Here is a 27,684-nt window from a genome sequence, read left to right on the forward strand (position 1 = left end):
CACGTAAGCGTACGTGTAAGGTCGGTCCGGGCCGCTTCATCCCACAATGCCGCCGAAACAAGATAAGACTAGTAGCGGCAAGAAGAATTGGCAACATCAACGCCCACAACTACTTTGTGTTCTACTCGTGCATAGAAACTACGCATAGATCTAGCTCATGATGCCACTGTTGGGGAACGTAGCAGAAATTCAAAATTTTCTACGCATCACCAAGATCAATCTATGGAGTAATCTAGCAACGAGGGGAAGGGGAGTGAATCTACATACCCTTGTAGATCGCGATGCGGAAGCGTTGCAAGAACGCGGATGAGGGAGTCGTACTCGTAGCGATTCAGATCGCGGTTGATTCCGATCTAAGCACCGAAAGAACGGTGCCTCCGCGTTCAACACACGTGCAGCCCGGTGACGTCTCCCACGCCTTGATCCAGCAAGGAGAGAGGGAGAGGTTGGGGAAGACTCCATCCAGCAGCAACACGACGGCATGGTGGTGGTGGAGGAGCGTGGCAATCCCGCAGGGCTTCGCCAAGCACCGCGGGAGAGGAGGAGGAGGGAGAGGGGTATGGCTGCGCCGAAAGAGAGACGTTCTCATGTCTATGGCAGCCCCAAAACCTCAATATATATAGGGGAGGGGGAGGGCTGCGCCCCCATCTAGGGTTTCCCCCTCAAGGGGTGCGGCCAGCCCTAGATGGGGCTTGGGGGGCGGCCAAAGGGGGGAGGAGTGCCTCCCAAGTCAAGTGGAGGCCCTCCCCCTTAGGGTTTCCCCTCTCCCATGTGCATGGGCCTTGGGGGGGCTGGTGCCCCTGGCCCATTAAGGCTAGGGCGCCCCCCTTACAGCCCATGCTGCTGTATTGGACGTGGTGGAACATTTTCCGGACCTCCGGACCCCTCCGGAATCCTCCGGAACCTTCTGGAAGCTTCCCGGTACAATACCGAAAAAACCCGAACTTTTCCCGGAACCCGAACAACAACTTTCCATATATAAATCTTTACCTCCGGACCATTCCGGAACTCCTCGTGACGTCCGGGATCTCATCCGGGACTCCGAACAACATTCGGTAACCACATATATACTTTCCCTATAACCCTAGCGTCATCGAACCTTAAGCGTGTAGACCCTACGGGTTCGGGAACCATGCAGACATGACCGAGACGTTCTCCGGTCAATAACCAACAGCGGGATCTGGATACCCATGTTGGCTCCCACATGTTTCACGATGATCTCATCGGATGAACCACGATGTCGGGGATTCAATCAATCCCGTATGCAATTCCCTTTGTCCATCGGTATGTTACTTGCCCGAGATTCGATCGTCGGTATCCCTATACCTTGTTCAATCTCGTTACCGGCAAGTCTCTTTACTCGTTCCGTAACTCACATCATCCCGTGATCAACTCCTTGGTCACACTGTGCACATTATGATGATGTCCTACCGAGTGGGCCCAGAGATACCTCTCCGTTTACACGGAGTGACAAATCCCAGTCTCGATTCGTGCCAACCCAACAAACACTTTCGGTGATACCCGTAGTGCACCTTTATAGCCACCCAGTTACGTTGTGACGTTTGGCACACCCAAAGCATTCCTACGGTATCCGGGAGTTGCACAATCTCATGGTCTAAGGAAATGATACTTGACATTAGAAAAGCTCTGAGCAAACGAACTACACGATCTTGTGCTAGGCTTAGGATTGGGTCTTGTCCATCACATCATTCTCCTAATGATGTGATCCCGTTATCAACGACATCCAATGTCCATGGTCAGGAAACCGTAACCATCTTTTGATCAACGAGCTAGTCAACTAGAGGCTTACTAGGGACATGGTGTTGTCTATGTATCCACACATGTATCTGAGTTTCCTATCAATACAATTCTAGCATGGATAATAAACGATTATCATGAACAAGGAAATATAATAATAACCTATTTATTATTGCCTCTAGGGCATATTTCCAACAGTTGGGTCTTTAAACAGGCCGGTAAGTTAAATACCGAGAATAAGGAGAAGGGGTCGCCATGTGAGGACGATGACGAGGAGCCCCGTTCACCGAACACAGGGGGACAGAAGAAATGCCCCCCCCCCCCCCAAGTCAAAACGGTGAACATGATATACGTTACTCATATCCCCAAGAGGGAGCGCAAACGTGCGCTCAGGGACGTCAATGCGATAGAGCCAGTCGCCCCAAAATTCAATCCATGGTCATCCTGCCCGATCACTTTCGATCGCAGGGACCATCCGACCAATATCCGTCACGGCGCCTCAGCCGCACTGGTCCTCGACCCAATCATTGATGGATTCCACCTCACGCGAGTCCTCATGGAAGGTGGCAGCAGCCTTAACCTGCTATATCAGGACACAGTCCGCAAGATGGGCATCGATCCGTCAAGGATCAAGCCCACAAAAACTACCTTTAAAGGAGTAATACCAGGTGTAGAGGCCCGTTGCACGAGCTCAATCACATTGGAAGTCGTCTTCGGATCTCCGGACAACTTCCAAAGCGAAGACTTGATCTTCGACATCGTCCCCTTCCGCAGTGGCTATCACACACTGCTTGGACGAACCGCATTTGCTCGCTTCAATGCGGTGCCACACTATGCCTGTCTCAAACTTGAGATGCCCGGACCACGCGGTGTCATAACATTCAACGGAAACATGGAACGCTCCCTTCGTACTGAGGAGCACACCGCGGCCATGGCAATGGAATTACAGGGCGGCCTTATCAAGCAGAACTTCAATTCGGCGGCCAAGCCCCGGGACACTATTAAACGAGTCCAGACTACTCCGCAGAAGGAAAATCAAGCTCGTCAGGAGTTCGACTAGCAATTCGGCCTCCGTCTCAGTCCTGACCGAATTGCGGCGTATGTACCGCGCGTACATAACTACGCACTAAAAATACCATGGGCAAAGATGGAGGCATAACTCGATCATGGCCCACAACAAGGCTCGACCTTATCTGGGCACTCATACTTTCCCCTTTTTCTCTATCCTTTTCAGGTTTCTTTTCCACAGGCCCCTCACGACGGCCTGATCGCCGATCCTTTCGAAGGATAAACATACCAAGGAGGAAAGCAGCATAGACGCGCGGCAGAATATTTAGATGATCTTTTTGACGACCACTTCGCCTGTTTTCAGGACCCGCACGCAGCTTCCCCTTGGTCTCGGCATGCTAAATAGCCATGTTGCTTTGTCGCATTATTTGTACAAATACGCTTTGACGTATCAATCAGATTATAATGGAAACAGTACGCGACCCAACATATGTGGCACTGGCTTACTCCTTCATTATATTTCACTATTTTTATCGATTGCACCTGTACACTTTGGTACGACTTAACTCACCAGGGGCTCCTTTGTGCTCCATATGTTTGCAACAAGTCCGAACACTTTTTACAGTACAATTCGGCGACCCGAATATAGCATTATATGCATCGGCTCCGAATCATGTCTTTGGTCAATAGTTGGGTTGCCCGGCTCCTGTGCTTTCTACCTTACGTTCTGTCTTATCGGCTAGGGTAGTAAAGGGAGAACTACTGCGATTGTGTTTCTGGTTCATCCGGACAAACACCTCAGTAGAGAAAGCCGAAAACTGACTGTCATGATGCGGCGAGAGCTGGTCAGCTATTCAATGGCTAAACATAAATCTCTTGCGATTTTTTCTGCATTATGCGACGGATCGGCCTCCAACCGATCAGGTGTCTACAGCGCCCTAGTCCGAATAAATAAATACTAACTAGGGGTTGCGCCTACACTCCTATGGTCAAACTCCTATGGCTAAGTGAGGGTGATAAAGCCACATAGTCCGATTGCCTGGTTCGCTGCACTAAACACCTCCTTCAAGGACCAAACTCTTGGGTCAAGTGTGTTTAGGTTCCAACCCGAACACCCCCGTACTACCTACATGGGGGCTGAAGCCGATGACTAGCCAACTCTCAGATTTAATAAATGACCGAACAGGAGGGGATATTTTCACACAACAACAAGCAATATATTACATATAGGCTTTGTTCCATAATACAGGACTGGATAACATGAATACATTTATTCAAACATAATGTCCTTCGCACACTAGCCCTCCACAATGCGGGATCCTTCCAGGACATCATCAAAATACTGCTCGCGCATGAGGTGCTCTTTGCCCGCAGGCTGTCCCACGGTCGCGAGTTTGACGGCATTCATCTTCGACCACTGCACCTTGACATGGGCGAAGGCCATCCACGCCCCTTCGATGCAGACCGATCGCTTTATGGCATCAAGCCGGGGGCAGGCATCGATCAGCCGCTTCATGAGCCCGAACTGACTGCTAGGCATGGCTTTGGTAGGCCATAGACGAATTATCAAATCCTTCATGGCCAATCCGGCCACCCTATGCAGTTCAGTCAGCTGTTTTAGCTGATCGCTGAGGGGCACCGGATGCTCTGGCGCAAGGTATTTCGACCAGAACAGCTTCTCCGTTGAGCTCCCCTCTTCGGCTCGGAAGAACTCCGCAGCATCAGCAACACTGCGAGGCAGATCCGCAAACGCTCCTGGAGAACTCCAAATCCGGGTCAGTAAGAGGTACCTTTTCTTCACAAATTTGCTCTGCATAATAAAGGCCTTACCTGCCGCAATCTGCTTGGCCTCCTGGATTTCCCAGAGGGCACCCTGGGCTTCAACCCGGGCCTCTTGTGCGCTTTGGCGGACCTTAGCAAGTTCAGACTCTTGGTCCGCAATCTTGCGCTCTAAGGACTCGCATTTCTTTATGGCGTCCTTGAGCTCCTGCTGAACCTCCCCGACCCTTGACTCGTGTTTTTTGCGAGCGGCTTGTTCCTTCTCCACTTTCTTCTGGGCCTCGGCCAGCGCGTTCTTGAGGGACTCCACCTCGGCCGCAGCTCCTATGAAACATCATAATAACATGATCAACACAAACAATTCATATCATTTTAGATCTGAACAGGCCATTGCATACCTTGCTTGTCCTCTAGTTGTTTTTTGACACGGCCGAGCTCTTGATCGGCCTGCTCCAGACTTTGCTTCAGTTTGGAGACTTCGGCAGAATGGGAGGTCGCAACTAGCATTCACGCCTGCTTATTCATATAGGCATATATGATTATTATCCTGTGAAAATTATGTGATCCTCTGTCCGGCCTTTCTTTTCGAAAACCGGACAGAGTCTCAGGGGCTACTATCTATACTACGGCATTCTTTTTTGCATAATTCTGTCACAAACCTCAAAGCCTGTTAGAAGGCTGACGCAGGCTTCGGTCAGTCCACTCTTAGCGGACTGAACCCTCTCAATCACCGTACCCATAAGGATACGGTGTTCTTCCACAATGGAAGCACCTTGAAGAACTTCCAGTAAAGTATCTGGTGCCTCTGGGTGGACAGAGGTCACCGGCGGAATAGGTGCACCTCCTTCTTTCGAAGGAGGCTGCTTACCTGATTCCAGAGCCGTATGGGCCTCCGGAATAGTATTCGGCTGGGGGCCGAATTGGGTATGGCCCCCATCGCCAGTTTCCAGGGGGGTCCGTTCCCCCATGTGTCTGGCGGCTGAGGTATCACCCTCTAGCGCCACCTGGACGGCCTCCTGTACCTCTCCCTGGCCTGGGAGGGTCCTTCGGGACAACACTTCAGCGTCGTCCGTAGTTTTGGGGGAGGAGGTCGGCGATGGCGACTCGCTGTCCATCACATTTGGATCCAGCGAATTTCCTGAAGATGAGGATCGCTGGGGGCGGGCGTGAGCCGGACTGCAGCGCATGATTCAACATGTTAAAGACCATGAAGTAAAGGAGCTGGATATATATGCACATAAGTGCCTTTGAGTACTTACGATTCGGCCAGGGGCTTCTCCCTGGGGCGCCACTCAAAGCTACTATCGGTGTCGAATGCAGAATTATCCGCAAGGGAGACCTTCCCTTTTTTGGACGCCTCCGCCTCTGCCTCCAGATCCGTGGAGGCCGCCCTTTTCTTCCTCCCCCCTCGGGGGAGAATTGCTTTCTTCCTCCTCCTCATCATTCTCGGCGGGGGAGGAGTGGGTTTCGGCGTCTTTGGATGTTGCGTCCGAAGTGCCTTTACGGCGGAGGCCGCTTCTTGCCTCCTGGCCCTTCTTCTTGGCCTTCTTCTCCGGCGCCTCGTAGGGCGCCAAAACCAGCATCTTCGCCAGAAGTGGGATAGCTGGGTTTTCAGGCAGCGGAGCTGAGCACTAGATCCACTCCGCCTTCTTTATCCAGCCCTAAAAAGACAAACAGAGAGGCTTGGTCATCTTCCTTGAATGCACAGGTATAGGATGCACCTCGAAATATGAAGAACTTACCGGACTAGCTGGATGAGTCAGGTCATGGCCGCGGTCCTCGGTCGTCTTCGGCCATGACTGGTTGGCCTTGAAAAGCACCTTCCAGATACCTTCGTGTGTGGTGCCGAAGAACTATTGCAAGGTTTGGTGCTTGGCCGGATCGAACTCCCACAAACGGCAAGTCCGGCTTTGGCAGGGAAGGATCCGGTGAACAAGAATCACCTGGATCACATTGACGAGCTTGATGTTCTTGTCCACCATGCTCTTAATGCGCGTCTGCAGCGCTGACACCTCGTCCGACGGCGCCCAGTCCTGGCCCTTGTTTAGCCAGGAGGTAAGCCGCATTGGGGGCCCGGACTTGAATTCGGGAGCCGCGGCCCAGGTGGTGTCGCGGGGCTCTGTGACGTAGAACCACTACTGTTGCCACCCTTTGACGGTCTCCACAAAGGTGCCTGTGGGCCATGTGACGTTGGACAGTTTGCTCACCATGGCACCTCCGCACTCTGCATTTGATCATCCACCACTTTCGGCTTCACATTTAAGATCTTTAGCCATAATCCGAAGTGGGGTGGGATGCGGAGGAAGGCCTCGCACACGACAATGAATGCCGAGATGTTGAGGAAAGAATTTGGGGCTAAATCGTGGAAGTCTAGCCCGTAGTAGAACATGAGTCCGCGGACGAAGGGGTGGAGAGGAAATCCTAACCCGCGGATGAAGTGGGGTATGAATACCACCCTCTCATTGGGCTCTAAGGTGGGGACGATCTGCCCCTTGGCTGGAAGCCGGTGGGCGATTTCCTGGGTCAAGTACCCCGCGTCCCGGAGCTCCGTGATGTTCTCCTCCGTGACGGAGGAGGCCATCCACTTGCCCTGCGCTCCAGATCCGGACATGGTCGGAGTGCTTTTTGGGGGCGGAAGGGATGGAAGCTTGGGCACTGGAGCTCGAGAGCGGATGGGCGGAGAGGAAGAAGGCGTGGGTGAAAGAATGGATCCTTGTCCTCTTATAAAGGCAGCGAATATCAAGCGCCTCCCCACTCGCCTTAAAACTCGCCTATTCCCCAAGGGTCGTGCGGACGGTGCGGTTGGATTACCCACACCTGCACTGACGAGAATCCCTTGATAAGGGGACACGATCTCTGCTTCGACAAGACGTGCCAATGAAAACCACATCTCGAAACATGGAGCGAGAGGCTAAAACATGGTTCGAAATAATGACCGGGCAGGGACGTAACGTCTCGCTGCAAAAGTTGTCAATAGATGGGACTTGTGAAATATTATACTCTTTGCGGCTGTGTGTGGTGCCTGTTTTGTAGAGCCGGACATGTTTCCTGTGTTCGAGGCTACTTTGAAGTATTCGGAGGAGGAACCCACCTTGCAATGCTGAAGACAATCTGTGCGCCGGCACATCGTCATTGAAGCCTGGTTCAGGGGCTACTGAGGGAGTCCTAGATTAAGGGGTCCTCGGGCGTCCGGGCTATGTGACGTGGGCCAGACTAATGGGCCATGAAGATACAAGACAGAAGACTTCTTGCCGTGTCCGGATGGGACTCTCCTTTGCGTGGAAGGCAAGCTTGGCGTTCGGATATGAAGATTCCTTCCTCTGTAAACCGACTCTGTACAACCCTAGGTCCCTCCGGTGTCTATATAAACCGGAGGGTTTAGTCCATAGAGGGCATCATAATCATAATCATACAGGCTAGACATTTAGGGTTTAGCCATTACGATCTCGAGATAGATCAACTCTTGTAAACCCCATATTCATCCAAGATAATCTAGCAGCAAGTAGGGTATTACCTCCATCAAGAGGGCCCGAACCTGGGTAAAACATCGTGTCCCTATCTCCTCTTACCTTCGACCCTCAGACGCACAGTTCGGGACCCCCTACTCGATTTCTGCCGGTTTTGACACCGACAAGGACTGCTAGGATGTTGGAAGAGGAGAGGGCACAAAATGACATACAGAAACGGGCCATGTACGAGCTCCTCGTGGTAAGTTTATTTTGCATATTAGCCAAATCATGCACTTAATGTTCGTTTCATTACTAACTAGTATGACTGACTCATCAAACCAAATGTGCAAGAAGACCTGCCAGATCCCTCTATTGATGCCAGTCATTGCTCTGGGGACCACGGTGAGTTTCATTTGAATGGTCATTAGTTACTAGTCTTAACATTTGAGTGTCATCATGCTAACGAGACATTGCAAATGATCTTTGGTGCAACGTAACTCCAGACAAGCATCGCATGATCCTTCTCTAGGTGGTACCAGCACGAGCAACCCCGGTCCGTCACCTCCGTGATGAGTGTCGGAGTAAATGGCCACGGGTAGCCTAATCGACTGCCCCTGGTTCTTCTGAAAAAATTATCAGGCCTTCGGGCCTCCAAACATTCCAAGCATTGGGCCGCCTTCCCTGGCCGGCTACCTCTGAAGCTGACTCCCGGAAGGCGACCCAGCCTCAGCAACCCCTCCCCCGGACGACTACGGGGTAGCCGACTCCAAGAAGCCGGCCAAGAAGAACGCCGACTCCAAGAAGCCGGCCGAGACCACAACCACCAAAGCTACACCCACATAACGGTGACAAGACGAGGCGTGGCCACAGTGCGGCCCACTACCCCCGAGGCCCGAGGCAGGCATGGCCACAGGAGGCCGTACGGGATGACCGTCTCCTGTTCGGCTCGGCACTGTAGCCATGCCAGCCTCAACGTCATCCACGACCAACTCCTGTACGGCCTGCAGGCGCCGGGCCCCTTCTGCCAGAGAGAGGCGCGGAGGCGGCCCGGCCTTCCCCAGTCGGCCGAGGGTGTAGCCGGCCCCCAGAAGCCGGCTACCCCCTTCCTCGAAGCAGGAGCCCCATTAAGGAGACAAGACGAGGTAAGGCTACAGTGAGAGCCCCCGAGGCGGCCCACTGTAGCCATGCTTACCTCGACGAAGCCCTCGTCATCAGAGGCGGGGCTACAGTAAGCAGCCGCCGACAAGACCCTAGGCGGTGGGGCCGGCCTGTCGACCAAGAAGCCGGCAGCCGGCGGGACCCACCAGCCGGCGGGACCCAACAGCCGGCGGAGAAGCCGGCGAGCGTAGACACTGACGGCTGGGACCAGAGCCCAGCCAGATTACCATTGTACCCCCGGGGGGTAGGCCTATATAAACCCCCCGGAGCACCCATGCAAAGGGTTGGCTTCTGAACACCGCACACACACCATAGAGATAGAGAGAAGCAAGAGCTAGCCTTGTTCTTCTTCTCCCTTGAACCCAACAACTCTAGGAGCGATTGTAGCTACCTTTCCTTGATCTAGTGATCATGCGGAGACCCCGCAGAGCAGGACTAGGGGTGTTATCTCCTCGGAGAGCCCCGAACCTGGGTAAGATCCGCCGGCGTGCATGTCTTCGCCTTATCCCGTTTCCAGGCACCGGCGATGTCTTATTGGCACCAACAATGATAAGCCATCCGTTGGCATATGTCGCACCAACCACCCGACATTTGGCGCCCACCGTGGGGCCAGGTGCACCATCGTCCGGAGACCTGTTCTGGACGGGAACCCTCTTCCTCCCCCGCGAGCGCAGCCAGCCTGCTGCGCCCGATGGCGTTTGCCTCGACGCGCTGCAAGGCGTCGACGACGCCTGCGCAGCGAGCTGCCTCGCTGATCTGCTCGGCGAGACTCGCATCTCCGACGATCCTGCGTCCGACGCAGGTACCGACTAGCCCGAGAACCGCCTCGTTAGCCTCCTCGACCAGCTTCACGTCTCCAGCGAGCCTGCTGCAGACATGGAGTCGGTCGGCTCCACCGACCCGATGCTCATCGACTCCGACACAACATCGCTTGACGCCTACCCCTCCGACGTGGTGGTCTTCGACGACCCCCTCCCTCGAGCTAACAGCGGCAGCAGCGCTGTCACCGAAGTGCTGGTCATCAGCCACATCGCCAACTCGGGCGAGAACGCCCACGACGCCCTGCAAGCGGCGATGCACGACCTCTCCGTCCCCATCCCGGCCGATGCCGACGCCGAGACCCTGGAGGCACGCCGCCTCGCCCTCATCGCGGAAGGCCAGAAGATAGCCTCCATGAGACGCCTCACCGAGGCCCACCAGCATGAAGTCGACCGCGCCGCCTTTGGTACGCCGCCGCCTAGCGGCCCGAGCCGAGCCGGCTTCGTCCAGAAGCACGGGGCGGCCGTCGCCAGCATGTTGGGGGCAGATCACCCCGTCTACGCCACCCCGCTCGAGAATCTGCGAGCCGCTCAGGCGGCTGCAGAAGAGCTCAATGGGCTGGGAGCCGATGAGCTCCCTTACATGACGAGACGGATCCAGCAGCTGATCGATGCGGCTGCGGAACGGCACGAAGCCGGTGCCCGAGCTGATAGTCAGCCCCCGCGCCGGGAGCACGCCGCGACGTCCCGCTCGCCGACTGCGAGCGGCGCGCGCCAGAAGAAAGACAAGGAGCCGGCTGCCAGCCGCAGCCGGACTCGCATTACCATCGAGCGCGACGCGGAAGGCCGCCCTCGAGCGGTTGAACACCAAGGAAATCTGCCTCCTCCCCCGCCTCGAAGAGAAAGACGCCTCACTCCGCCGCCTATCACACACCCGACTCTTTGTGACCGACTCGGCCGCCGAGAAGGAGTCGGCGAGAACGACGCCCACCACAGGATCGACCGCCTTGCTCGATCTTTGGCGTTAGAAGAAGACGACGATGTCGGCCCGCCATGCTTTGGCCCCCGCATCCGCGACGAGCCCTTCCCCAAAGGGTTCTCGCTCCCTAGAGACACGCCCAAGTACAACGGCTCGGTGAAGCCGGAAGATTGGCTCATCGACTACTCCACGGCCGTCAGCATAGCCAACGGCAATCGGCGCGTCGCCGTGAAGTACGTCCCCCTCATGCTGCAAGGCACGGCGCGCACATGGCTCAACAGCCTCAAGCCCTACAGCATCAACAGTTGGCTGGACTCCACCGAAGTCTTCGTCCGCAACTTCACCAGCACCTACAAGCGGCCTCCCAAGCCTCGCCAGCTCTCCCTCTGCGTCCAAGGGCCCAACGAGTCAACCCGCGACTACCTCACGCGATGGGCCGAGCTCCGCAACTCCTGCGAGGGGGTGCACGAGGTCCAGGCCATCGAGTACTTCACCGCCGGGTGCCGAGAGGGCACCCTCCTCAAGCACCGACTCCTCTGCGACGAGCCGGCTACCCTTGATGAGTTGCTGGTCATCGCGGACAAGTACGCCACAGCTGACTCCTCAATGAATTCGGAGCTCCGAGTGGACGCCTTGGGGAAAGTGATTGCTCCGGCTCCTAAGACGCCGGCTGGCGACCCTAATCGGCGCTCCTACCAGAACGACCACAAGCGCAAGGCCCCCATGCCGACTTCCTCCAGTCGGCAGGTGGCCACAGTTGAAGACGAGCGGCCCGAAGAACGGCCCGCTCCCAAGAAGAAGGGTGGAAGGCCGGCTTGGCAGCCGTCTTTCTCCTACGAACAAGCTCTCGACGCCCCCTGCAAGTTCCACAGCGGCGCGAAGCCGTCCAACCACACAACCCGGAAATGCCACTTGCTCACCCGCATCACCAAGGGCGAGGGGATGTTGCCGCCTCCGCCTCCCGGCCCGCCGCCTCCAGCCCCCCAGCAGCCGGCGGCTCGGCCGGCAGTCGGCGCCATCCAAGACGAATTTCCCGAAGAGCACGCCGCCTACGTCGTCTTCACCAGTCAAGCCGACGACAAGCGCAGCCGACGCCGACAGCATCAAGAAGTGAATGCAGTCGCCACTAGCTCTCCCGAGTTCATGCACTGGTCAGAAAAACCAATCAGCTGGAGCCAGGCCGACCACCCAGAGGTGATGCCTTCGCCTGGCTCCTATGCAATGGTCTTGGATGTCACCCTCGCGACGGAGAGGCGAGCTGCCAGATTTTCCCGCGTCCTGATAGACGGCGGAAGCAGTATCAACATACTGTACCGCGATACCATGGAGAAGCTGAACGTCAAAGCGAAGCAGCTCATGCCGAGCCGCACCGTCTTCCATGGTATCGTCCCTGGCCTGTCTTGCTCCCCAATCGGCAAGATCAAAATGGATGTCCTCTTCGGAGACAAAGATCATTTTCGCCGAGAAGCAATATGGTTCGAGGTAGTGGATTTGGAGAGCCCCTATCATGCACTGCTTGGTCGACCTGCCCTGGCCAAGTTCATGGCTGTGCCCCACTACGCCTACCTGAAGATGAAGATGCCGAGCTCGAAGGGGATCATCACGGTAGCCGGCGACTACAAGAAGTCCATCGAGTGCGCCATGGCCAGTAGCCGGCTGGCCGAGTCCCTCGTGGTGGCAGAAGAGAAGAAGATGTTGGAACGGGTTGTGGCCATGGCCGGCAAGCAGCCGGCCTTGTCCCCCAACCCCAAGGATTGTGATGCGCAGGGCTCCTTCCAGCCTGCCAAAGAGACGAAGAAGATACCTCTGGACCCGGAGAACCCGGAGAGGTTCGCTGTCATTGGGGCGAACTTGGACAGTAAATAGGAAGGCGAGCTCGTCGACTTCCTCCGTGAGAATCGAGACATCTTTGCATGGTCCCCAAAGGACATGCCGGGTGTCCCGAAGGATTTCGCCGAGCACAGATTACATGTCCGAGCTGATGCGAAGCCGGTCAAGCAGCCCCTCCGCCGACTGTCAGAAGAGAAGCGAAGAATTGTGGGAGAAGAGATAGCCCGGCTCCTTGCCGCTGGCTTTATCATGGAAGTGTTCTTTCCAGAGTGGCTTGCCAACCCAGTTCTAGTTCTGAAGAAGAATAACAAGTGGCGTATGTGTATAGACTACACCAGTCTGAACAAGGCCTGCCCAAAGGATCCGTTCGCTATGCCACGGATTGACCAAGTGATAGACTCCACAGCCGGATGCGAGCTGTTAAGTTTTTTGGATGCGTACTCAGGGTACCATTAGATCAAGTTGGACCCAGCTGACCGCCTGAAGACTGCCTTCATCACACCCTTTGGAGCTTTCTGCTACCTGACTATGACATTCGGCTTGAGGAATGCCGGTGCCACTTTTCAGCGTTGCATGCAGAAATGCCTCTTGAAACAACTCGGCAGAAATGCCCACGTCTATGTAGACGACATTATGGTGAAGACAGAGAAGCGCGGTACCTTGCTGGAAGACCTGAAAGAAACATTCGCCAACTTGCGCCGATTCCAAATCAAGCTCAACCCCGAGAAGTGCGTGTTCGGAGTGCCAGCCGGCCAGCTGCTGGGCTTCCTGGTCTCCGAACGCGGCATCGAATGCAACCCTGTCAAGATCAAGGCCATCGAGAGGATGGAGATTCCCACCAAACTGCGAGATGTGTAGAAATTCACTGGCTGCTTAGCCTCCCTGAATCGTTTTATCAACCGACTAGGAGAGAAGGCTCTCCCCCTGTACCGACTCATGAAGAAGTCCACTCACTTCGAGTGGAACGACCAAGCCTTCCATGAGTTGAAGAAAATGCTGACCACTCCGCATATCCTGGCGGCGCCGACTGAGAAGGAGCCCATGCTCCTCTACATCGCCGCGACTAGCCGAGTCGTCAGCACTGTTGTTGTGGTCCAGCGCCCGGAGGAAGGCCGAGCCCAGCTAGTCCAGAGGCCGGTGTACTATCTCAGCGAAGTGCTATCCAGCTCAAAGCAAAACTACCCGCACTACCAGAAGATGTGCTATGGGGTGTACTTCGCTGCCAAGAAATTGAAGCCCAACTTCCAAGAGCACCCCATCACGGTCGTATGCACTGCCCCGCTCGCCGAGATCATAGGCAGCCGGGATGCATCCGGCCGGGTGGCAAAATGGGCCATTGCATTGGCGCCCTACACAATCTTCTACCAACCCCGCACCGCCATCAAGTCGCAAGCATTGGCCGACTTCCTCGTCGACTGGGCCGAGACCCAGTACCTACCGCCGGCTCCCGACTCTACCCATTGGCGGATGCACTTTGACGGGTCCAAGATGCACACTGGCTTGGGAGCCGGCATCGTCCTCACCTCTCCCAAAGGCGACAAGCTCAAGTACACGCTGCAGATCCACTTCGCCGCCTCCAACAACGTGGCCGAGTACGAGGCGCTCGTACACGGGCTCCGGCTAGCCAAAGAGCTTGGCATACGCCGGATCCTGTGCTACGGCGACTCGGACTTGGTGGTCCAATAATCGTCTGGCGACTGGGACGCCAAGGACGCGAACATGGCGAGTTATCGATTCCTCGTCCAGCAGATCAGCGGATACTTCGAGGGGTGCGAGTTCCTCCACGTGCCAAGGGCCGACAACGACCAAGCAGATGCCCTAGCACGGATCGGCTCCACCTGACAAGCCATACCGACTGGCGTCTCCCTCCAGCGCCTCCTCAAGCCGTCCATCAAGCCGTCTCCAGAGTCGGATTCCATCTTCGTACCACCTGCGCCAGATACAGCCGGATCCGACTGGAGAAACCCCGCAGGCGGCACGGGGACTTCGACAACTGGCCCGGGGACTGCCGTAGTCGCACCCGGCCCGGGGACTTCAGAACCCGGCCCGGGGACTGCAGCAGTCGGCCCGGGGACTACAACGACACAAGAAGCAGTGGCCGACTCACCCAACCCACCCACCCGAGTCATGGTGGCTACATTAACAGAAGAAGAAGTCACAGCTCCCTCATGGGCCCAGCCCATCCTCAAGTTCCTAGTCAGCAGAGAGCTGCCGGCTGATGAGATCTCAGCAAGACTAGTGCAACGACGAGCCGCAGCATATACAATAATCAACAGAGAGCTTGTGAAGCGCAGCGTCACTGGAGTCTTCCAGCGTTGTGTCGAGCCAGAAAAAGGAGTGGCAATCCTCAAAGACATCCACCAAGGCGAATGCGGCCACCACGCAGCCTCAAGATCACTTGTGGCGAAGGCTTTCCGCCATGGTTTTTTCTGGCCGACTGCCTTGGAGAATGCTAAAGAAATAGTCAAGAGCTGCAGAGGATGCCAAGTTTTTAGTTCCAAACAACACCTGCCGGCTTCTGCACTCAAGAACATTCCCCTCACCTGGCCTTTTGCCGTCTGGGGACTGGACATGGTGGGCCCTTTCAAGACAGCCTGCGGCGGTTTGACGCATCTACTTGTCGCTGTGGACAAGTTCACAAAGTGGATCGAAGCAAAGCCGATCAAAAAGCTGAATGGGCCGACTGCCGTGACATTCATCACCGACATCACTACTCGGTACGGCGTGCCGCACAGCATCATCACCGACAACGGCACGAACTTCGCCAAAGGAGCACTGGCACGTTTCTGCGCGACGCAGGGCATCCGACTGGACTTAGCGTCCGTTGCCCACCCGCAGTCAAACGGCCAGGTCGAGCGAGCAAATGGACTCATCCTCTCCGGCATCAAGCCCCGACTGGTTGTACCACTGGAGCGATCAGCCGGCTGCTGGCTCGAAGAGCTGCCGGCTGTCCTCTGGAGCCTGCGCACTACACCCAACAAGTCAACCGGCTTCACTCCATTTTTCCTCGTGTACTGTGCCGAGGCTGTCATCCCAACAGACATCGAGTTCGACTCGCCTCGGATCACCATGTACACGGAGGAGGAGGCCAAAGAAGCAAGAGAAGACGGCGTGGACCTACTGGAAGAAGGCCGGCTGCTAGCACTCAGCCGGTCCGCCATCTACCAGCAAGGGCTGCGCCGCTACTACAACCGCAAGGTCAAGCCAAGATCCTTCCAAGAGGGCGACCTTGTGCTCCGGCTGATCCAGCGAACAGCCGGCTAGCACAAGCTCTCGGCCCCTTGGGAAGGTCCCTTCGTCGTCAGCAAGCCACTCGGCGACGACTCCTACTACATGATCGACGCGCAAAAACCAAGAGCACGCAAGAGAGACGACTCCGGCAAGGAGTCGGAGCGACCATGGAACGCAAACCTCCTGAGACGATTTTACAGTTGAAAGCAGTATGTATCATGCTACCCCTTTTTTGTATTAAGTACAAACCAACAGGCCCCCCGAGCAGTACTCGGGGACTGCCCTTGTTTATCTATGAAAGACAAGTGTCATATCCATGAATGTATTATTACATTTTGAATTCTTGTCTGGCACCGGGTTCGACTAGTCGGCCCGGGGACTGGCCGCCTTGAGCTATATTGAAAGTTCTACCTGAAGTCAGAAAAGTAGTGTGCCGGCTCCCGAGTCCCGTCTTGTTGAAAGTCGCAGCTCGAAGAACTGACTGTCCGACTAGCAAGAGGCAAGGCAGAAAGGACGCCCACACGAAAAATGGCTAAGGAACAATGGACCTATATAGCAAAGAGACGGCCTCCAAACATGCCTGCCGGCTGCCAGAGCAGCCGGCTGGCCGGCTTCCTAAACACTTAGCTTTAGTCTAGGGAAGCTAAAGTACTCCTCCCCCCAATTGGCCAAGCACTCCTCCAGCTTCAGATTGCAGAGCAACTGTTGGACTGGGGAGGCGGCAACCAAGGGAGGGCGGCAAAGGAAACAGCAGAAGGACAAAAAGCAAAAGTACAAGGAAAGGCCAAATGCATAAGTTATATATACACATAAAGCCCCCAACAGGCTGGCAACAGACATAAGTTCGAATACACCCAGTGGGTGGAATTGTGCAGACTTAACCAAACATTGTTCCAAAAGTAACTAGACAGGGAAACAAAAGACGGCAGACTAAGGCGCGCCGCGGAGGCCGAGCTGGTCGGTGAAGGCGGCCTCGCCGGCTGAAGGAGTGGCCGACTAGCGGGTCCCGGCTTGACCACCACCTACGGCAGGAGACGCACTCGCGCGCGACATAGTGCTGGAGGCGCGGTCAGGCTGAGGCTGGCCGGCGGCTCCACCAGCCGGCTCGGCGTCTTCACCCTCCTCCTCCTCTTCTTCACCCTCGTCGCTGGAGTCGATCTCCTCCGCCGAGTCCTCACCGTCCGCCGGGTTCAGCCCGAACCACTCCTCCGGCTGGGCGACACCGTTGTCGTCTACCTCGGGGGCAAAGACGCTGGTGTCGGTGTAGTCGGCGATCGCCGAAGCCCGCCGGATGATAGCCGGCTGCGCCGGCTCCAGCTCTGTGTCGGCTTGCTGCCGCCAGGTAGCCAGCTGATCCAGGCTCAGGCCGGGATACCAGGCCTTGACGAACTCCAGCGCCCGCCTGGCGCCGGAGCGAGCCGCCGAGGCCTTCCAAGCCTCGAAGCGGCCGACTGCCACCTCCAGCCAGTCGGCAGTCCGACTGGGGGTGCGAGGAACCACTTGGCCGGGCCAGAGGGCGGCCAAGACTTGCGCCCCGGCCCGCTGAAGCCGATGGAGCAGTCGGTGAGCCGGCTGGATGCGGGCCTGGATCGCCAGGAGCTGCTCCTCCAGCGAGCGGCCGGCGGTTGGTGAGATCTCAAAGCCAGCCTGCCTTCGCGCTTGGCGACGGGCCTCGATGGTCTGGTTGGCGACAGTAGAATAGCCAGGGAAATATTCTGCGCAAGAAAGAAGAAGAAAAGGAGAAAAGAGCACCAAATCAGAAAAAGAGCCAAAGTGGCAGATGGCAAGAAAGGAGGAAGAGGTAGGCGGCTTACCGTCAACCAGATCTTCGATCTGGCCATAGCCAGAGACCAGAGTCTGCTGGCCTCAGCCCAGCCAGCCGCCTCCGTCTCGTACTCGGCCTGGAGGGCGGCTTCGCGGTCCTGCATCACCTTCAGGGCTGCCTTGTGGCCTTCCTCCTGGTCGGCCAGCTTCTTGACCAGACGGTCGCGCTCCTGCACCAAGGCGGCGAGCTCGGCATCCTTGGCACGAAGGGCAGTCTGAGACTCTCCCAGCTGTGCCCTCAGACTGGCGTTGGCCGCTACAGGGACGGCAGAAAAAGAATGAACAGTAAGAAGAAGTCGTCAAGGAAGATCCGACCCGACTGCTCAGCAGTCGGCCCGAATCTCGGGGACTACACCCAGTGGGTGCGCTGACGCGCCCCCACATGAGATAAAGAACAAAGCATGTACCTCGGCTCTCAGTAAGGTCAGTGGTCTTCTGAGTCAGCTCCCGAGCCTGGGAGTTGAAGGCGGCCGCTCGAAGGTTGTGGTAGTCCTGAAAGATGGACAGAAGACCGAAGTAAGAACAAAAATAGCAAAGGCAAATCCACCAAGAAGTTCCAAGCCGCCTGCTCAGCAGCCGACTCGGAACTCGGAGACTACACCCAGTGGGTGCGCTGACGCGCCCCCACGAAAGAAATCAAGATCAAGAAGAAGTCAAGATCAAGAAGAAGCAAGATGGGAATACTAACCCGGATGGCCGCCCGCGTCGCGAGGAACTCGTCGGTGAACTGCCTCAGCGCCGCAGCTTGGCCCTGGAGCCGGGCCCGGACGTCCTGTGCAGCCATGTTCACCACGGCCGTCCCTCCGCCTGGCGTCCACCCCGAGGTAGCGCTGGCCGCCTCCGCATCCCGGGCCGACGAGCTGGAGCCCACGGCCGGCTGCGGCTCCGACGCGGCCTTCTGTGGCTCCAACGCGGCCTTCCCCGCGCGCCGGCTCGACGGAATCCGGACCGCCATCTCAGCCCTCGCGGCCGGCTCGCCCCCCGCCGACTGTGCAGGCGGTGGATCAGGCCGGCCGCCTTGAGCCGCCCCAGTTGGCGGGGTCGGCACCGGCGCCCTCTCCAGGATGATGACGTCGTCGCTTCCCCCCAGCCCTGGTTGGTCGCCGCTGGCTCCCTCTGGCGAGGGCTCCATGTCCCCAGGCGCCATGACGCGCAGCGGGGTGACCATCAAAACCTCCCCCGCCGCCGCCGCGGCCGCAACCTCTGCTTGGGCCCTGGCTGCGGCATCGGCGAGTGCCTACGCCACCTCCTCCTCCTGTGCCGCCTAGGCGGCGGCCGCCCTCCGTGCCTCCGCCTCCCGCGCCTCCCGCGCGTTCCTTTCTCTCGCCTCCTGAAGGTCAGCACGGGGGTCCACGCGGCGGGTGGTGCTCCCAGAGCCCCTCGGCGACTCAACGACGGAGGCGGCAGCCGCCCGCTCAAGCGACAACGGAGCTCTGATCGTTGAAGAAAAAGACAAGGGTTCAGGAACCACCAGAGAAAAGAAAGAAAAAAGAGTATACGAAAGAAAGTGAACTTACGCCGACACGGTCTGCGGTTGCTTCACCGTCTTGCGGAAACGAGCCGCCTTCGCGGCCGCCTCCTCCCGCCTGGTGGCTGCCGCCCCGCCTCTGGGCTTCTTCGTTCGGCTGCCGAACAAACCCTGGGCGGCGCGACGCTTTTGACCTCCACCCCGAGCAGGCAGCGTGGCGGAGGAACCCGCGCCACGTTTAGATGCCGGCTGGCGGCGCAGGACGACTTCGGCCTCAGCGTCGTCCGGCCAGTCGTCAAAGGTAACTCCGAGCCCGGAGCCGCCTGCTTCGCCGCCGGCTTGGCCACCACCCGGCTCGACGTCGTCGTCCATACCGGCCGCCTCCAGGTCGGGGTCCTCCAGATCGTGTTCGGTACGGTCGGGGACGAATCGGCGCTCCGAGTCTGACCCGCCGGCCGGCCGAAGCAGAGGGCTCTGTCGAAAAGCAAACCGACTGAGTTAGAATCGGCTAAGAGGAACTCGGCAACAAAGCGAAGAGAGAGAGAGAGAAAGAGACAAGGAGAACATACCGTAGGCGGCGGATTGGCTCGGCTATACAGTTCCTTGCCGAACTGCCACTCTTCGGTGAGTTTGCAGATCGCAAGGTAGTTCACCATATAGGCGACCTCCTCGCGCGGCATCTCCTTGGTACACATTCGGCTCGGATCGAGCTGGCCGCTCATCTGACAGATCAGATGAGGCCGGCTCTGGAGCGGAAGAACCCGGCGCGTGACGAACGCGGCCAGAAGGTCGGGCCCCGTCAAGCCCTCTGCCTGGGTCAGCTCCCGCACTCGGGCGACGGCGGCGGACCCGGCCGGCGTCAGAGTCACGGCCCGGAAGGACCACTGGGGCCGCCTGCCCTCTGGTGGCCCGGCTACGTAAGCCGGCAGGTTGATGTAGTCGCCCCGCGGGGCGATGTTCCGCACATAGAAGTACGATTTTTGCCACTTCTTCACCGACTGGATCAGCGTGATGACGGGGAAGGGGTTGTCGGCGACCGATCTCCGCTAGGCGATGAAGGCGCCAGTCTGAGCCGGCAAGCCCCGCATGCGCGTGCCCAGCTTCGACTGGAAGAACTCCTCCCAAAGCTCAAGGGTGGGGAGGACGCCGAGGTAGCCCTCGCACAGGGTGACGAAGGCGGACAGCAGCACCACCGTGTTTGGGGTGAGATGGTGCGTCTGGAGGTGATAGAAGTCGAGCCAGGAGCGGAAGAAGGCGCTCGCTGGCAGGCCGATGCCACGCAAGAAGTGCGAGCGGAAGACCACCCGCTCGCCCTCCCGCGGCTCCGGCGTAATTTCCCTCGCCGGCGCAAGGCGGACCTCCACCTTGTCCGCGGCCGGCAGCCGCCGAGTATTACGGAGGAACTCGACGTGGTCTTCATGCACGTTGGAGCCGTCCCAATCCCCGCCATACTGCTCCGTGGCGGGAGGCATGGCAAAAACTAGCGCGGCGGCGGAGGAACGAGCAGTGGAAGAGCGCGGCGGCGAGGCGCTGTTGCAAGAAACGGCGGGCGAAGAAGATGGTGGAAGTAGGAGGAGCGTGCGAGGGCCTGCCGCCCTCCACCTCCCCCTACTTATAGCTTCGCGAGGCCGAAGAGGCCGGACGTGGGGGGGAGACGTGGGATTAACTGCACCCATTCCCCCCACGCCCCGCGATTATTGCGCCCTAAATGCGAGCCGAAACTGCCGCAAGGAGACGTGCGGGCGGTTTCGGGATACAGAGAATCCGCGCCTGGGCCCGGGCGCGGACGTGGCGGGCCCCCGCCCTGCGGCGACGTCCCGTCACGCGCGTGGGCTGGCAGGCTTTCTGGCCGAGGGAGGCCACGTGGTTCGCAGACGGCAAGTGGCCGGCCCGCGGCCCGGAGCACACGCTAGCGAGCTCCTGCCCTCCGACACCGGAGTTTTCGACCAAGGCGGCACGCCTAACTAAAGCCGGCTCCCAGCTGCCGGCTTGTCAAGATAGGAAGCTGATCGAGCTTCTCAACCCCTACTCCAACTCGAAGCCCAATCAGCTTCGGGGACTACTATCGGAGTAAATGGCCACGGGTAGCCTAACCGACTGCCCCTGGTTCTTCTGAAAAAATTATCAGGCCTTCGGGCCTCCAAACATTCCAAGCATTGGGCCGCCTTCCCTGGCCGGCTACCTCTGAAGCCGACTCCCGGAAGGCGACCCAGCCTCAGCAACCCCTCCCCCGGACGACTACGGGGTAGCCGACTCCAAGAAGCCGGCCAAGAAGAACGCCGACTCCAAGAAGCCGGCCGAGACCACAATCACCAAAGCTACACCCACATAACGGTGACAAGACGGGGCGTGGCCACAGTGCGGCCCACTACCCCCGAGGCCCGAGGCAGGCATGGCCACAGGAGGCCGTACGGGATGACCGTCTCCTGTTCAGCTCGGCACTGTAGCCATGCCAGCCTCAACGTCATCCACGACCAACTCCTGTATGGCCTGCAGGCGCCGGGCCCCTTCTGCCAGAGAGAGGCGCGGAGGCGGCCCGGCCTCCCCCAGTCGGCCGAGGGTGTAGCCGGCCCCCAGAAGCCGGCTACCCCCTTCCTCGAAGCAGGAGCCCCATTAAGGAGACAAGACGAGGTAAGGCTACAGTGAGAGCCCCCGAGGCGGCCCACTGTAGCCACGCTTACCTCGACGAAGCCCTCGTCATCAGAGGCGGGGCTACAGTAAGCAGCCGCCGACAAGACCCTAGGCGGTGGGGCCGGCCTGTCGACCAAGAAGCCGGCAGCCGGCGGGACCCACCAGCCGGCGGGACCCAACAGCCGGCGGAGAAGCCGGCGAGCGTAGACACTGACGGCTGGGACCAGAGCCCAGCCGGATTACCATTGTACCCCGGGGGGGTAGGCCTATATAAACCCCCCGGAGCACCCATGCAAAGGGTTGGCTTCTGAACATAGCACACACACCATAGAGATAGAGAGAAGCAAGAGCTAGCCTTGTTCTTCTTCTCCCTTGAACCCAACAGCTCTAGGAGCGATTGTAGCTACCTTTCCTTGATCTAGTGATCATGCGGAGACCCCGCAGAGCAGGACTAGGGGTGTTATCTCCTCGGAGAGCCCCGAACCTGGGTAAGATCCGCCGGCGTGCATGTCTTCGCCTTATCCCGTTTCCAGGCACCGGCGATGTCTTATTGGCACCCACAATGATAAGCCATCCGTGTGCATATGTCGCACCAACCACCCGACAATGAGGGTAAGTTTTCTCTAGTGTTTTGCTTAACAAATGCATAATGACCTAGACTTAGCTTTATTTCTTCCAATATGCTTACCATAATTACCTAGACTTAGCTTATTTTCCTCCAAAATGACATAATAAGCTTACTTAGCTCCAAAACGATCCTTTTTACCTAAGTTAGCTCTAAAATGATCTATACTTAGCTTTGTTTCCTCCAAAAGACCTAAGTTAGCTCTAATATGCTAAGTTAGCTCTAATATGCTTAGTTACCTAGGTTTGCTCAATAATGACATACACTTAGCTTACTTATGTCAAAAAGGGCATAATTAGCTTACGTAGGTCAAATATGGCATAACAACATTGGCAACCTCATAAATGTCATATACTTAGCTTATTTTCCTCCAAAATGACATAATAAGCTTGCTTAGCTCCAAAATGATCAATTTTACCTAAGTTAGCTCCAAAATGACCTAAGTTAGCTCTAATATGCTTAGTTAGCTCTACTATGCTTAGTTACCTAGGTTAGCTCAATAATGACCTATACTTAGCTTACTTATGTAAAAAATGCCATAATATGCTTAGTTAACAAAAAATGGCATAATTACCTAGGTTAGCTCAATAATGATCCATTTTACCTAAGTTAGCTCCAAAATGATTCATTTTACCTAGATTAGCTCCAAAATGATCCATTTTACCTAAGTTAGCACCAAAATGATCCATTTTACCTAAGTTAGCTCGAAAATTATCCATTTTACCTAAGTTAGCTGATAAATGATCCATTTTACCTAGGTTAGCTCCAAAATGATCCATTTTACCTAAGTTAGCTTCAAAATGATCCATTTTACCTAAGTTAGCTCCAAAATGATCCATTTTAGCTAAGTTAGCTCATAAATGATCCTTTTTATCTAAGTTAGCTCATAAATGATCCTTTTTACCTAGTTAGCTCATAAATGGTCCATTTTACCTAGGTTAGCTCCAAAATGATCCATTTTAGCTAAGTTAGCTCATAAATGATCCATTTTACCTAAGTTAGCTCCAAAATGATCCATTTTAGCTAAGTTAGCTGATAAATGATCCATTTTACCTAAGTTACACTAGTACAGCGAGGTGCTATACAAACGGTTTTAACCCCTTTCTGCGACGACATTTGGAACCGTCGCTTCCCACATGACCCAGAAACCGTTGGGGATATGCCCTCCTAGCACACACGCTCGGCAAAATGAGGTCGTGTGCGACCGGCGAGCGCTCAAATACGGAAATACGTAAGCTAAAAAATACAATTATACATGCGAAATTGTTTTTGGTCGCAAGTACATCCCACACAGTCAGTCCCCACTAAACGTTCTGTTCGTATGTACATCCCACACAGGCGCTCCAAGGAAAAAGTTTCCGTTCACAGGTACATCACACACAATTTTCCTTGTTAAATCGTTTGTGATAGCGTTGCCATTGCACACGATATTAACAATTTATCGTTTGCATTATTGAATGCATCACACATGGTGCGTAGAAGGAACTGTGAGGCAAAGGTTGTCCATCACACACAGTTTTTATGTGGTAAACGTTTGCGCAAGGTAGCCTAACGCAAACAGTTTTCAAGAGGATGTCGTGTGTGATTGTTCATTAATCTAACACGGTTTATTCCTAGAAACTGTGTGCGTTATTGAATGCATCGCACATAGTGTTTCTCAATAACCGTTTGCAATAGGAAAACCCAATTAGCAGGCTAATTATCCGATTATTAATAATCCATTTATTAATCTAATTGACATTTCATATTAAGCACACAATATATTTCATTCTCATAATTGAAATACATCAGAGTACAACATCATATAGCTTCAGCACTCAGCTACCCCATTACACAACTAAACTAGCACCAAGTTTCACATGCAACAACTATAACCTTTCGAAATTAGCATCATAGACGGTACATATACAGATGTATCTCATCTGGAAAACTGCTGAAGCAGAAGGCGAATATTGAGCCTTCATTCATGTTGAAGGTCTTTGTAACTTTAGGCCAGTGCCTATGGATGATTGGCCGTCCATCCTTCGTCCTCTTGAGGAACACTTCAATATTGAACCGTGGGTGTTGTATGAATACCTTCCTCGCCTCCTGACCATACAGGTGGTTTGAGAGGTAATCATTAGTGAACTGCTTTGGAAAGGCCTGAAAACAAGGATGTGCATAAATATCTTCTCTATATTGGAAATGGGGCAAAGGAATAAAAAAGGCAAGGTATAATAGTTAGTACCATCCTGTAGTGAACTAATGTCTTCTTCATTGTGCAGACAAAGATCTTGTTGTTTTTTTGTCGCTAATTTCTTTATCCTACCAATCTTTCTAAGTTTCTTGACTTGACTGATATTCATGGATAACTCATTTCCCCATATGCAAAAAGGGTCGAACAGTGGGTCAAAACCTCTGATAGCAGGACCTACATGTGCAAGGCCAAATTGTTAAAAACCTAAATATTAGAATGGTTCCTGCAATTGCACAATAATGTGCTATTAGACAACAGACCATGCACGTGCTAACCTCGATTGTAAACCTCAGTGCTTCCCATTGTTTCTCTGCAACACATATAAGGTAGTTAGTCATCAGGTTAAGTAAGGGTTCGCATGCTATCAGTAACATATGTTGATGAAAAATAAGCACATTGCAGATTCATCAGATTAATTCAAGCTACATGGAAACCCCATTTATCCAAACCAAGCATGATTAAGAACTAGGAAATATAGCACTTGTATATGTTTCTCTTGTATTAAGTGCAGCCAAATTCGATTTATTCCTCACATGCACACCAATACAAAGTTCTACCCATGACAATTGGACATCGCATTGCAGAATTGAACTAGGCAGTTAACTAAAAACCACAACAAATGAACCAAACATTAACTGAGCACCACATTGCACAATATAACATACTCCTAATAGAAGATCAGACAGTTGACCAAACCAAGCATGCTTAACAACTCGGAAACATAGCAATTGTATTTGTTTCTCATGTATTTAGTACATCCATATTCGATTTATTTCTCACATGGTATACAATGACAGAATGCACCCACAACAATTGAACATCGCATTGCAGAATTGAACCAAACAGCCAACCGCGTCACGTCAACGGGCGCAAGGTGTCGACGGTAGCCTCGACGGCAAGGTGCTCCTCCAAGATCTGGGGGTAGACACGAATGCCAGCCATCGCGACCTCATCCACGCGTGCGGTCGTGATTTTCTTCTCCGCTGCCAAATGCTCTTTGAGATACTGGCTATACTGCATGCACCATGGCTTAGGGCGGCGCTTATTTGGTGGAGGGGTCAGTGATTTGGGTGGAAGGTGTCACGCCGGTGGTCGGGGCATGTGGGATGTGGAAGGAGGAGGAGGATGGGGGTCGGTTGTGGATTACCTGCCTGGATAGGCAAGGCCGAGCAGCATGAAGGAGGGTTGCCGGTGAGGAGGCGGCGCTGCAAGCAAGGAGTGAAGGTTTCAACTTGGAAAGGAAGGCGAAAATAGGGGAAATGTGGCTTTTGGTAAGGTGGGGAGGCGGGGAGGTAGATATTTCCGCGGAAGCCGAAAATTTGGAATCGCTTCAGCGAAAAAACTGGCGCCCAAAGTGTCATCACACACGGTCCCTTATTCAGAACTCTGTACGATATTTGAACATCACAAATGATTCAGATAGCTTAACCCATGTGTGATGAGTTTGAACGTCAAAAATTTTGGTTCAAATTTCCCTGGTTACAGTGGTCATCCACGTCATTGCATAATTTGGGTACACAAAGGAGACTACAGCACACCCACACTTCTTAATCGAGCAAGTTCAGCAATTAAACAGAGCTAGGTAACCTAAACATTACTCTAACAAATTAAAGACCAGCGCTCTTAATTAAACAAAACAAAGAGTATTACTACGGCTGGTGCTCGTCGATCTTTGCCGCCGCCTCCATGTCCAGCTCGCGCCCGACGGTCTCCTGGGGAAGGGGCTCCATGGCATCAATCGCACCATACTTGGCAAGCATCTCGCCATCCGCGTCCGCCATATCTTTGGAATAGGCCGCCACGAGCTGGGCGTGGGCGGCCGCGATCTGGGCTTTGGCGGGCTCCGTCGTAGTAAGGTATGCCGCGCAGGAACGGACGGCTACTCGAACTCTCTCGACGATTGCCAACTCTTCGGCCGTGGATTACCGACCGTTGTCGGAGAAGCTTCGTTCGATTTGTGCGGTGACCACCACGAGCTGGGCGTGGACGGCCTCGACGTAGTCGTCGGCGGCCTCCATCAGGGCTATGGCCGCCGCTGCGGAACGAACAGCTGTTGTGCCGCTCTCGCCAGGTGGTATCCCCGAGGCAGCTGCTGCCGCCGCCTGAGAAGCAACAACGTCCGTATGGTATGCTTTGGCCGCCTGGACGCAGATTGCAGTCGCCCTCACGAAGCTTGTTAGCACGCGCCTGGCAGCTGCGGCCGCGCTCTCGCCGGAGTGGGCCGCCGAAGTTGCCCTCACAACGCGGGTCCATGTCCCCATCTTTCACCAGTGACGATTGAATAGTGAAATGATATTTGAGGAGCGGGCTAGTGTGCTTGACACTCCAACGGTGCTCCAAGATATTTTGTGCTGCATCTCACACGGTTGGTGATAATAAACTGTGTGCGATCTACTTGACTTTCCGTCTTGATTTGAATTGCATAATGGGGTCATAGCTGCAAAGGATGGTGTTTGAATTGCTAGAACTTTTATCTGCAGTGAACATGCAACTATAGGTGTGTCGTCCAAAAATTGGAATTGTAGCGACCCGACCTCAGACGGTCAAGTCTCTATGCTTAAGTGTCATCCCTGGATCGGTATGCTGACACACACAGTACTCGAGGGTTTATAACAGAGATAAATCACATGTATAAAGTAACGTAAATACCAACGGCAAAGTTGAGTGTAGAAATCGTAACCCTAACGTATCACTTACTCGTCGTAAGAATCTTGCAACATGAGACGTTGCAGCCACAAAGGGTCAGTACATTGAATGTACTGGCAAATTCCCACCATAGGATAATGATGAATAAATAACTATCACTACATGCATATATGGCTGGTGGAAAAGCTCTATGGTTGTAATGTTTTTGCGAAAAGCCAATTTTTTCCAACATCAAAGGAATTTATTTTATTTAACTACAAAGTTGATTGACAAATATTGAGAAGGTTCCTCCAACTCAATCCCA

This window comes from Aegilops tauschii, chromosome 4 (assembly GCF_002575655.3).
Source record: "Aegilops tauschii subsp. strangulata cultivar AL8/78 chromosome 4, Aet v6.0, whole genome shotgun sequence".
Lineage (NCBI taxonomy): Eukaryota > Viridiplantae > Streptophyta > Magnoliopsida > Poales > Poaceae > Aegilops > Aegilops tauschii.